Source organism: Triticum urartu, chromosome 5 (genome assembly GCF_003073215.2).
Source record: "Triticum urartu cultivar G1812 chromosome 5, Tu2.1, whole genome shotgun sequence".
In the NCBI taxonomy this organism is placed as follows: Eukaryota; Viridiplantae; Streptophyta; class Magnoliopsida; order Poales; family Poaceae; genus Triticum; species Triticum urartu.
This window is the reverse complement of record NC_053026.1, coordinates 347,226,134-347,238,144: the sequence shown is the minus strand read 5'-3', so window position 1 is coordinate 347,238,144 and position 12,011 is coordinate 347,226,134.

The following is a 12,011-nucleotide window of genomic DNA, read 5'->3' as shown; positions in this document are numbered from 1 at the left end:
GCTAGAAACCTATAGCAGCCACGTAAAAACTTGCAACAACAATTAGAGGATGTCTAACTTGTTTTTGCAACAAGTGTTTTGTGATGTGATATGGCCAAAGGATGTGATGAATGATATATGTGATGTATGAGATGATCATGTTCTTGTAATAGGAATCACGACTTGCATGTCGATGAGTATGACAACCGGCAGGAGCCATAGGAGTTGTCTTAATTTATTTATGACCTGCGTGTCAATATAAACGTCATGTAATTACTTTACTTTATTGCTAACCATTAGCTGTAGTAGTAGAAGTAATAGTTGGCGAGACAACTTCATGAAGACACGATGATGGAGATCATGGTGTCATGCCGGTGACAACGATGATCATGGAGCCCCGAAGATGGAGATCAAAAGGAGCAAAATGATATTGGCCATATCATGTCACTTTTTGATTGCATATGATGTTTATCATGTTTTTGCATCTTATTTGCTTAGAACGACGGTAGTAAATAAGATGATCCCTCATTAAAATTTCAAGAAAGTGTTCCCCCTAACTGTGCACCGTTGCGAAGGTTCGTTGTTTCGAAGCACCACATGATGATCGGGTGTGATAGATTCTAACGTTCGAATACAACGGGTGTTGACGAGCCTAGCATGTACAGACATGGCCTCGGGACACATGCGAAACACTTAGGTTGACTTGACGAGCCTAGCATGTACAGACATGGCCTCGGAACACGGAAGACCGAAAGGTCGAGCATGAGTCGTATGGTAGATACGATCAACATGAAGATGTTCACCGATGATGACTAGTCCGTCTCACGTGATGATCGGACACGACCTAGTTGACTCGGATCATGTAATCACTTAGATGACTAGAGGGATGTCTATCTGAGTGGGAGTTCATAAGATGAACTTAATTATCCTGAACATAGTCAAAAGGTCTTCGCAAATTATGTCGTGGCTCGCGCTTTAGTTCTACTGTTTAGATATGTTCCTAGAGAAAATTTAGTTGAAAGTTGATAGTAGCAATTATGCGGACTAGGTCCGTAAACTGAGGATTGTCCTCATTGCTTCATAGAAGGCTTATGTCCTTAATGCACTGCTCAGTGTGCTGAACCTCGAACGTCGTCTGTGGATGTTGCGAACATCTGACATACACATTTTGATAACTACGTGATAGTTCAGTTAAACGGTTTAGAGTTGAGGCACCGAAGACGTTTTGAAACGTCGCGAAACATATGAGATGTTTCGAGGGCTGAAATTGGGATTTCAGGCTCGTGCCCACGTCAAGAGGTATAAGACCTCCGACGATTTTCTTAGCCTGCAAACTAAGGGAGAAAAGCTCAATTGTTGAGCTTGTGCTCAGATTGTCTGAGTACAACAATCATTTGAATCGAGTGGGAGTTGATCTTCCAGATGAGATAGTGATGTTTCTCCGAAGTCATTACCTCCAAGATGCTAGAGCTTCATGATGAACTATGATATATCAGGGACATATATGATGATCCTTGAGATATTCGCGATGTTTGACACCACAAAAGTAGAAATCAAGAAGGAGCATCAATTGTTGATGGTTGGTGAAACCACTAGTTTCAAGAAGGGCAAGGGCAAGAAGGGATACTTCATGAAATGGCAAATCAGCTGCTGCTCTAGTGAAGAAACCCAAGGTTGAACCCAAACCCGAGACTAAGTGCTTCTGTAATAAGGGGAACAGCCACTGGAGCAGAATTACCCTAGATACTTGGTAGATGAGAAGGCTGGCAAGGTCGATAGAAGTATATTGGATATACATTGTGTTAATGTGTACTTTACTAGTACTCCTAGTAGCACCATGGTATTAGATACCGGTTCGGTTGCTAAATGTTAGTAAACTTGAAATAAAAGGCTGCGGAGTAAATGGAGACTAACTAAAGGTGAGCTGGCGATATGTGTTGGAAGCTTTTCCCTAGCTTGATGTGATCAAGCATCGCACGCTCCCTCTACCATCGAGATTGGTGTTTGCATTGAGCATAGACATGATTGGATTATGTCTATCGCAATACGGTTATTCATTTAAGGAGAATAATGGTTACTCTGTTTAATGAATAATACCTTCAATGGTCTTGCACCTAAAATGAATGGTTTATTGAATCTCGATCGTAGTGATACACATGTTCATGCCAAAAGATATAAGATAGTAATGATAATACCACCTACTTGTGGCACTGCCACGTAAGTCATATCGGTATAAAACGCATGAAGAAGCTCCATGTTGATGGATCTTTGGGCTCACTCGTTTTGAAAAGTTTGAGACATGCGAACCATGTCTATTGGTGTATATGCATGAAGAAACTCCATGCAAATGGACCGTTTGGACTCACTTGATTTTGAATCACTAGAGACATGCAAATCATACCACATGGGCAAGATGACTGAAAGCCTCGTTTTCAGTAAAATGGAACTAGAAAGCAACTTGTTGGAAGTAATACATTTTGATGTGTGCAGTCCAATGAGTGCTGAGGCGTGTAGTGGATATCGTTATGTTCTTACTTCACAGATGATTTGAGTAGATGTTGAGTACATTTACTTGATGAATCACGAGTCTGAATTATTGAAAGGTTCAAGTAATTTCAGGGTGAAGTTGAAAGATCATCGTGACAAGAGGATAAAATATCTATGAGATGAATATCTGAATTACGAGTTTGGCACAGAATTAAGACATTGTGGAAATTGTTTCACAACTAATACAGCCTGGAACACCATAGTGTGATGGTGTGTCCGAACATCATAACTGCACCCTATTGGATATGATGCATACCATGATGTCTCTTATCGAATTACCATGATAGTTTATGGGTTAGGCATTAGAGACAACCACATTCACTTTAAATAGGGCACCACGTAATTCCGATGAGATGACATCGTATGAACTATGGTTTAGAGAAACCTAAGCTGTCATTTCTTAAAAGTTTGGGGCTGCGACGCTTATGTGAAAAAGTTTCAGGATGATAAGCTCGAACCCAAAGCGGATAAATGCATCTTCATAGGACACCCAAAACAGTTGGGTATACCTCCTGTCTCAGATCCGAAAGCAATAAGGGATTGTTTCTAGAATCGGGTCCTTTCTCGAGGAAAAGTTTCTCTCGAAAGAATTGAGTGGGAGGATGGTGGAGACTTGATGAGGTTATTGAACCGTCTCTTCAACTAGTGTGTGGCAGGGCATAGGGAGTTGTTCCTGTGGCACCTACACCAATTGAAGTGGAAGCTTATGATAGTGATCATGAAACTTCAGATCAAGTCACTACCAAACCTCATGGGATGACAAGGATGCGTACTACTTCAGAGTGGTACGTAATCCTGTCTTGGAAGTCATGTTGCTAGACAATAATGAACCTACGAGCTATGGAGAAGCGATGGTGGGCCTGGATTCCAAAATGGCTCGAGGCCATATAATCCGAGAGAGGATCCATATATGAAAACAAAGTGTAGACTTTGGAAGAACTGCTTGATGGTCGTAAGGCTGTTAGGTACATATGGATTTTAAAAGGAAGACGGACAATGATGGTAAGTATCACCATTAAGAAAGCTCGACTTGTCGTTAAGATGTTTTCTGACAAGTTCAAGGAGTTGACTAGGATGAGACTTTCTCACTCGTAGCGATGCTAAGAGTCTGTTGGAATTATATTAGCGATTACTGCATTATTTATGAAATCTTGCAGATAGGATGTCAAAAAACATTGTTTCCTCGACGATTTTCTTGAGGAAAGGTTGTATGTGATACAACCGGAAGGTTTTGTCAATCCTGAAAGATGCTAACAAGTATGCAAAGCTCCAGCAATCCTTCTAAGGACTGGAGTAAGCATCTTGGAGTTGGAATGTATGCTTTGATGAGATGATCAAAGATTTTGGGTGTATACAAAGTTTATGAGAAACTTGTATTTCCAAAGAAGTGAGTGGGAGCACTATAGAATTTCTGATGAGTATATGTTGATGACATATTGTTGATCAGAAATGATGTAGAATTTCTGGAAAGCATATAGGGTTATTTGGAAAGTGTTCTTCAATGGAAAACCTGAATTAAGCTACTTGAACATTGAGCATCAAGATCTATAAGGATAGATAAAAACCGCTTAATGGTACCTTCAAATGAGCACATACCTTGACATGATCTTGAAGGTGTTCAAGATGGATCAGCCAAAGAAGGAGTTCTTGCCTGAGTTGTAAGGTATGAAGTTAAGACTTAAAGCTCGACCACGGTAGAAGAAAGAGGAAGGACGAAGGTCGTCCCCTATGCTTTTGTCATAGGCTCTATACGGTATGCCATGCTGAGTACCGCACCTGATGTGTGTCTTGCCACATATCTGGCAAGAGGGTACAAAGGTAATCTAGGAGTAGATCACCAGATAGTGGTCTAAATTATCCTTAGAGGAATAAGGATATGTTTCTCAGTAATGGAGGTGATAAAGAGTTTGACGTAAAGAGTTACGTTGATGCAAGCTTAACACCTATCCGGATAGCTCTGAGTAGAGATACCGGATACGTATAATGGAGCAACAATTTAGAATAGCTCCAAGTAGAACAGTTATTTGAAATGGCTCCAAATGTAGCGTAGTAGTTGCGTCTACAAGATGACATAGAAATTTGCGAAGTACATACGGATCTGAATGTTGCAGACCCGTTGACTGAAACCTCTCTCACAAGCATAACATGATCAAACCCAGAACTCTTTGGGTGTTAGTCACATGGGGATGTGACCTTGAGTGTTAATCACATATCGATGTGAACTGGATTATTGACTCTAGTGCAAGTGGGAGACTGTTGGAAATATGCCCTAGAGGCAATAATAAATTGGTTATTATTATATTTCCTTGTTCATGATAATCGTTTATTATCCATGCTAGAATTGTATTGATAGGAAACTCAGATACATGTGTGGATACATAGACAACACCATGTCCCTAGTAAGCCTCTAGTTGACTAGCTCGTTGATCAATAGATGGTTACAGTTTCCTGACCATGGACATTGGATGTCATTGATAACGGGATCACATCATTAGGAGAATGATGTGATGGACAAGACCCAATCCTAAGCCCAGCACAAGATCATGTAGTTCGTATGCTAAAGCTTTTCTAATGTCAAGTATCATTTCCTTAGACCATGAGATTGTGCAACTCCCGGATACCGTAGGAGTGCTTTGGGTGTGCCAAACGTCACAACATAACTGGGTGGCTATAAAGGTACACTACAGGTATCTCCGAAAGTGTCTGTTGGGTTGGCACGAATCGAGACTGGGATTTGTCACTCCGTGTAAACGGAGAGGTATCTCTGGGCCCACTCGATAGGACATCATCATAATGTGCACAATGTGATCAAGGAGTTGATCACGGGATGATGTGTTACGGAACGAGTAAAGAGACTTGCCGGTAACGAGATTGAACAAAGTATCGGGATACCGACGATCGAATCTCGGGCAAGTATCGTACCGATAGACAAAGGGAATTGTATACGGGATTGATTAAGTCCTTGACATCGTGGTTCATCCGATGAGATCATCATGGAGCATGTGGGAGCCAGCATGGGTATCCAGATCCCGCTGTTGGTTATTGACCGGAGAGTTGTCTTGGCCATGTCTGCATGACTCCCGAACCCGTAGGGTCTACACACTTAAGGTTCGATGACGCTAGGGTTATAGGGAAAGTATGTACGCGGTTACCGAATGTTGTTCGGAGTCCCGGATGAGATCCCGGACATCACGAGGAGTTCCGGAATGGTCCGGAGGTAAAGATTGATATATAGGAAGTATGGTTTTGGCCACTGGAAGTGTTCCGGGCATCACCGGTAGTGTACCGGGACCACCGGAGGGGTCCGGGGGTCCACCAGGTGGGGCCACCAGCCCCGGAGGCCTACATGGGCCAATAGTGGGAAGGGACCAGCCCCTAGGTGGGCTAGGGCGCCTCCCACCAAGGCCCAAGGCGCCTCCAATAGGGGAAGGGGGCAAACCCTAGGGCAGATGGGCCCTAAGGCCCACCCTAGGTGCGCCTCCCCCTCTCCCCCTTGTGGCCGCCACCCTAGATGGGATCTAGGGCTGCCGCACCCCTTGGGGTGGGAACCCTAGGTGGGGGCGCAGCCCTCCCTCCCCCCCTATATATAGTGGAGGCAAAGGGGCAGCCGAATATACGATTCAATCTCCCTGTTGGCGCAGCCCTACCCCTCTTCCTCCTCGTCTCTCGTAGTGCTTGGCGAAGCCCTGCTGGAGTCCCGCACTCCTCCTCCACCACCACGCCGTCGTGCTGCTGCTGGATGGAGTCTTCCCCAACCTCTCCTTCTCCCCTTGCTGGATCAAGGCATAGGAGACGTCACCGGGCTGTACGTGTGTTGAACACGGAGGTGCCGTCCGTTCGGCACTAGGATCATCGGTGATTTGGATCACGACGAGTACGACTCCATCAACCCCGTTCACTTGAACGCTTCCGCTTAGCGATCTAGAAGGGTATGTAGATGCACTCTCCTTCCCCTCGTTGCTAGATTACTCCATAGATTGATCTTGGTGATGCGTAGAAAATTTTGAATTTCTGCTACGTTCCCCAACACATATGCTATAAAAAGTAGTGATGATTATATTTATAAAACTTGTCATGATTATGATTACCCTTTTTCTGAACATTACTCTTTTAATGTGGAAACAATTTATAGTATTCAAGTCTCTTATGATACTCCCACTATTCCGATTGAGAAGAATTTTGCTTATGAAGAGAGTAGTAAATTTTCTATGCTTGTAGATCATGAAAAGAATGCTTTAGGTTCTGGTTATATTGTTGAATTCATTCATGATGCTACTGAAAATTATTATGAGGGAGGAATATATGCTTGTAGGAATAGCAATAATATCAAGTTTCCTCTCTATGTGCTTAAAGTTTTGAAGTTATGCTTGTTTTGCCCTCCTATGCTAGTTGATTATTGTTCTCATAAGTTGTTTAATCACAAAATCCCTATGCATAGGAAGAGGGTTAGACTTAAATGTGCTAGTAATATTCTTCATGATGCTCTCTTTATGTTTCAATTCTTATCTTTTATGTGAGCATCATTGAAATCATCATGCCTAGCTAGGGGCGTTAAACGATAGCGCTTGTCGGGAGGCAACCCAATTTTTATTTTTGTTCCTTGCATTTTGTTTCTGTTTAGTAATAAATAATTCATCTAGCCTCTGTTTAGATATATTTTTATGTTTTAATTAGTGTTTGTGCCAAGTAGAACCTTTGAGAAGACTTGGGGAAAGTCTTTGCGATCATGCTGTAAAAAACAGAAACTTTAGCGCTCACGAGATTTGCTGCCATTTTTTATTGGAGAGTGCTATTTAGTTAATTATTTTTGAAGATGATTAATAGATAAATTCCTCATGTCCAGAAATTTATTTTAGAGTTTTTGGGGTTCCAGAACTTGCGTTAGCTACAGATTACTACAGACTGTTCTGTTTTTGACAGATTCTGTTTTTCGTGTGTTGTTTGCTTATTTTGATGAATCTATGGCTAGTAAAATAGTTTATAAACCATAGAGAAGTTGGAATACAGTAGGTTTAACACCAATATGAATAAATAATGAGTTCATTACAATACCTTGAAGTGGTGTTTTCTTTTCTTTCGCTAACGGAGCTCACGAGATTTTCTATTTTGAGTTTTGTGTTGTGAAGTTTTCAAGTTTTGGGTTAAGATTCGATGGATTATGAAACAAGGAGTGGCAAGATCCTAAGCTTGGGGATTCCCAAGGCACCCCAAGGTAATATTCAAGGACAACCAAAAGCCTAAGCTTGGGGATGCCCCGGAAGGCATCCCCTCTTTCGTCTTCGTTCATCGGTAACTTTACTTGGAGCTATATTTTTATTTACCACATGATATGTGTTTTGCTTGGAGCGTCATTTTTTTAGTTTTGCTTGATGTTTGAATAAAATACCAAGATCTGAAATTCTTAAATGTTAGAGAGTCTTCATATAGTTGCATAATTATTCGACTACTCATTGATCTTCACTCATATCTTTCGGAGTAGTTTGTTGTTGCTCTAGTGCTTCACTTATATCCTTTTAGAGCACGGTGGTGGTTTTATTTTATAGAAATAATTGATCTCTCATGCTTCGCTTATATTATTTTGAGAGTCTTTTAGAACAGCATGGTAATTTGCTTTGGTTATGAAATTAGTCCTAATATGGTGGGCATCCAAGAGGGATATAACAAAAACTATCATATAAAGTGCATTGAATACTAAGAGAAGTTTGATACTTGATGATTGTTTTGAGATATGGAGATGGTGATATTAGAGTCATGCTAGTTGATTAGTTGTGAATTTGAGAAATACCTGTGTTGAAGTTTGTGATTCCTGTAGCATGCACGTATGGTGAACCGTTATGTGATGAAGTCGGAGCATGATTTATTTATTGATTGCCTTCCTTATGAGTAGCGGTCGGGGACGAGCGATGGTCTTTTCCTACCAACCTATCCCCCTAGGATCATGCGCGTAGTACTTTGTTTCGATAACTAATAGATTTTTGCAATAAGTATGTGAGTTCTTTATGTTGGAAATATGCCCTAGAGGCAATAATAAATTAGTTATTATTATATTTCCTTGTTCATGATGATCGTTTATTATCCATGCTAGAATTGTATTGATAGGAAACTCAGATACATGTGTGGATACATAGACAACACCATGTCCCTAGTAATCCTCTAGTTGACTAGCTCGTTGATCAATAGATGGTTACGGTTTCCTAACCATGGACATTGGATGTCATTGATAACGGGATCACATCATTAGGAGAATGATGTGATGGACAAGACCCAATCCTAAGCCTAGCACAAAGATCGTGTAGTTCGTATGCTAAAGCTTTTCTAATGTCAAGTATCATTTCCTTAGACCATGAGATTGTGCAACTCCCGGATACCGTAGGAATACTTTGGGTGTGCCAAACGTCACAACGTAACTGGGTGGCTATAAAGGTACACTATAGGTATCTCCGAAAGTGTCTGTTGGGTTGGCACGAATCGAGACTGGGATTTGTCACTCCATGTAAACGGAGAGGTATCTCTGGGCCCACTCGGTAGGACATCATCATAATGTGCACAATGTGATCAAGGAGTTGATCACGGGATGATGTGTTACGGAACGAGTAAAGAGACTTGCCGGTAACGAGATTGAACAAGGTATCAGGATACCGACAATCGAATCTCGGGCAAGTACCGTACCGATAGACAAAGGGAATTGTATACGGGATTGATTAAGTCCTTGACATCGTGGTTCATCCGATGAGATCATCGTGGAACATGTGGGAGCCAACATGGGTATCCATATCCCGCTGTTGGTTATTGACCGGAGAGTCATCTCGGTCATGTCTGCATGGTTCCCGAACCCGTAGGGTCTACACACTTAAGGTTCGATGACGCTAGGGTTATAGGGAATAGATATACGTGGTTACCGAATGTTGTTCGGAGTCCCGGATGAGATCCCGGACGTCACGAGGAGTTCCGGAATGGTCCGGAGGTAAAGATTTATATATGGGAAGTCCTGTTTTGGTCACCGGAAAAGTTTCGGGTTTTATCGGTAACGTACCGGGACCACCGGGAGAGTCCCGGGGGTCCACCAAGTGGGGCCACAAGCCCTGGAGGGCTGCATGGGCCAAGTGTGGGAGGGGACGAGCCCCAGGTGGGCTGGTGCGCCCCCCCCCACCAAGGCCCAAGGCACAAGGAAGAGGGGAAGGGGCAAACCCTAGGGCAGATGGGCCCTAAGGCCCACCCTGGTGCGCCTCCCCCTCTCCCCTCCCCTTGGCCACCCCTAGATGGGATCTAGGGGGCTGCCGCCACCCCTAGGGAGGGAACCCTAGGTGGGGGCGCAGCCCCTCCCCTTCCCCTATATATAGTTGAGGTTTGGGCTGCCCAATACACACGAGTTCCTCTCCTTCTTGGCGCAGCCCTACCCCTCTCCCTCCTCGTCTCTTGCGGTGCTTGGCGAAGCCCTGCTGGAGTACCACGCTCCTCCACCACCACCACGCCGTCGTGCTGCTGCTGGATGGAGTCTTCCCCAACCTCTCCTTCTCCCCTTGCTGGATCAAGGCATGGGAGACGTCACCGGGCTGTACGTGTGTTGAACGCGGAGGTGCCGTCCGTTCGGCACTAGGATCTCCGGTGATTTGGATCACGACTAGTACGACTCCTTCAACCCCGTTCTCTTGAACGCTTCCGCATAGCGATCTACAAGGGTATGTAGATGCACTCTCCTTCCCCTCATTGCTGGTCTCTCCATAGATAGATCTTGGTGACACGTAGGAAAATTTTGAATTTCTGCTACGTTCCCCAACAGTGGCATCATGAGCTAGGTCTATGCGTAGTTTCTATGCACGAGTAGAACACAAAGTAGTTGTGGGCATTGATTTTGTTTAATATGCTTACCGTTACTAGTCCAATCTTGATTCGGCGGCATTGTGGGATGAAGCGGCCCGGACCGACCTTACACATACTCTTACGTGAGACTGGTTCCACCGACTGACATGCACTAGTTGCATAAGGTGGCTAGCGGGTGTCTGTCTCTCCCACTTTAGTCGGATCAGATTCGATGAAAAGGGTCCTTATGAAGGGTAAATAGCAATTGGCATATCACGTTGTGGTTTTTGCGTAGGTAAGAAACGTTCTTGCTAGAAACCCATAGCAGCCACGTAAAACATGCAAACAACAATTAGAGGACGTCTAACTTGTTTTTGCAGGGTATGCTATGTGATGTGATATGGCCAAGAAGAATGTGATGAATGATATGTGATGTATGAGATTGATCATGTTCTTGTAATAGGAATCACGACTTGCATGTCAATGAGTATGACAACCGGCAGGAGCCATAGGAGTTGTCTTTATTTATTTATGACCTGCTGTCAACATAAACGTCATATAATTACTTTACTTTATTGCTAACCGTTAGCTGTAGTAGTAGAAGTAATAGTTGGCGAGACAACTTCATGAAGACACGATGATGGAGATCATGATGATGGAGATCATGGTGTCATGCCGGTGACGATAATGATCATGGAGCCCCGAAGATGGAGATCAAAAGGAGCAATATGATATTGGCCATATCATGTCACTATTTGATTGCATGTGATGTTTATCATGTTTTTGCATCTTGTTTACTTAGAACGACGGTAGTAAATAAGATGATCCCTCATAATAATTTCAAGAAAGTGTTCCCCCTAACTGTGCACCGTTGCGACAGTTCGTTGTTTCGAAGCACCACGTGATGATCGGGTGTTAGATTCTAACGTTCACATACAACGGGTGTAAGACAGATTTACACACGCGAAACACTTAGGTTGAGTTGACGAGCTTAGCATGTACAGACATGGCCTCAGAACACAAGATACCGAAAGGTCGAACATGAGTCGTATAGAAGATACGATCAACATGAAGATGTTCACCGATGTTGACTAGTCCGTCTCACGTGATGATCGGACACGACCTAGTTGACTCGGATCATGTAATCACTTAGATGACTAGAGGGATGTCTATCTGAGTGGGAGTTCATAAGATGAACTTAATTATCCTGAACATAGTCAAAAGGTCTTCGCAGATTATGTCGTAGCTCGCGCTTGAGTTCTACTGTTTAGATATGTTCCTAGAGAAAAATTAGTTGAAAGTTGATAGTAGCTATTATGCAGACAGTAAAAGGCTTATGTCCTTAATGCACCGCTCGGTGTGTTGAACCTCGAACGTCATCTGTGGATGTTGCGAACATCTGACATACATGTTTTGATAACTACGTGATAGTTCAGTTAAACGTTTTAGAGTTGAGGCACCGAAGACGTTTTTGAAACGTCGCGAAACATATGAGATGTTTTGAGGGCTGAAATTGGGATTTCAGGCTCGTGCCCACGACAAGAGGTATAAGACCTCCGACAATTTTCTTAGCCTGCAAACTAAGGGAGAAAAGCTCAATTGTTGAGCTTGTGCTCAGATTGTCTGAGTACAACAATCATTTGAATCGAGTGCGAGTTGATCTTCCAAATGAGATAGTGATGTTT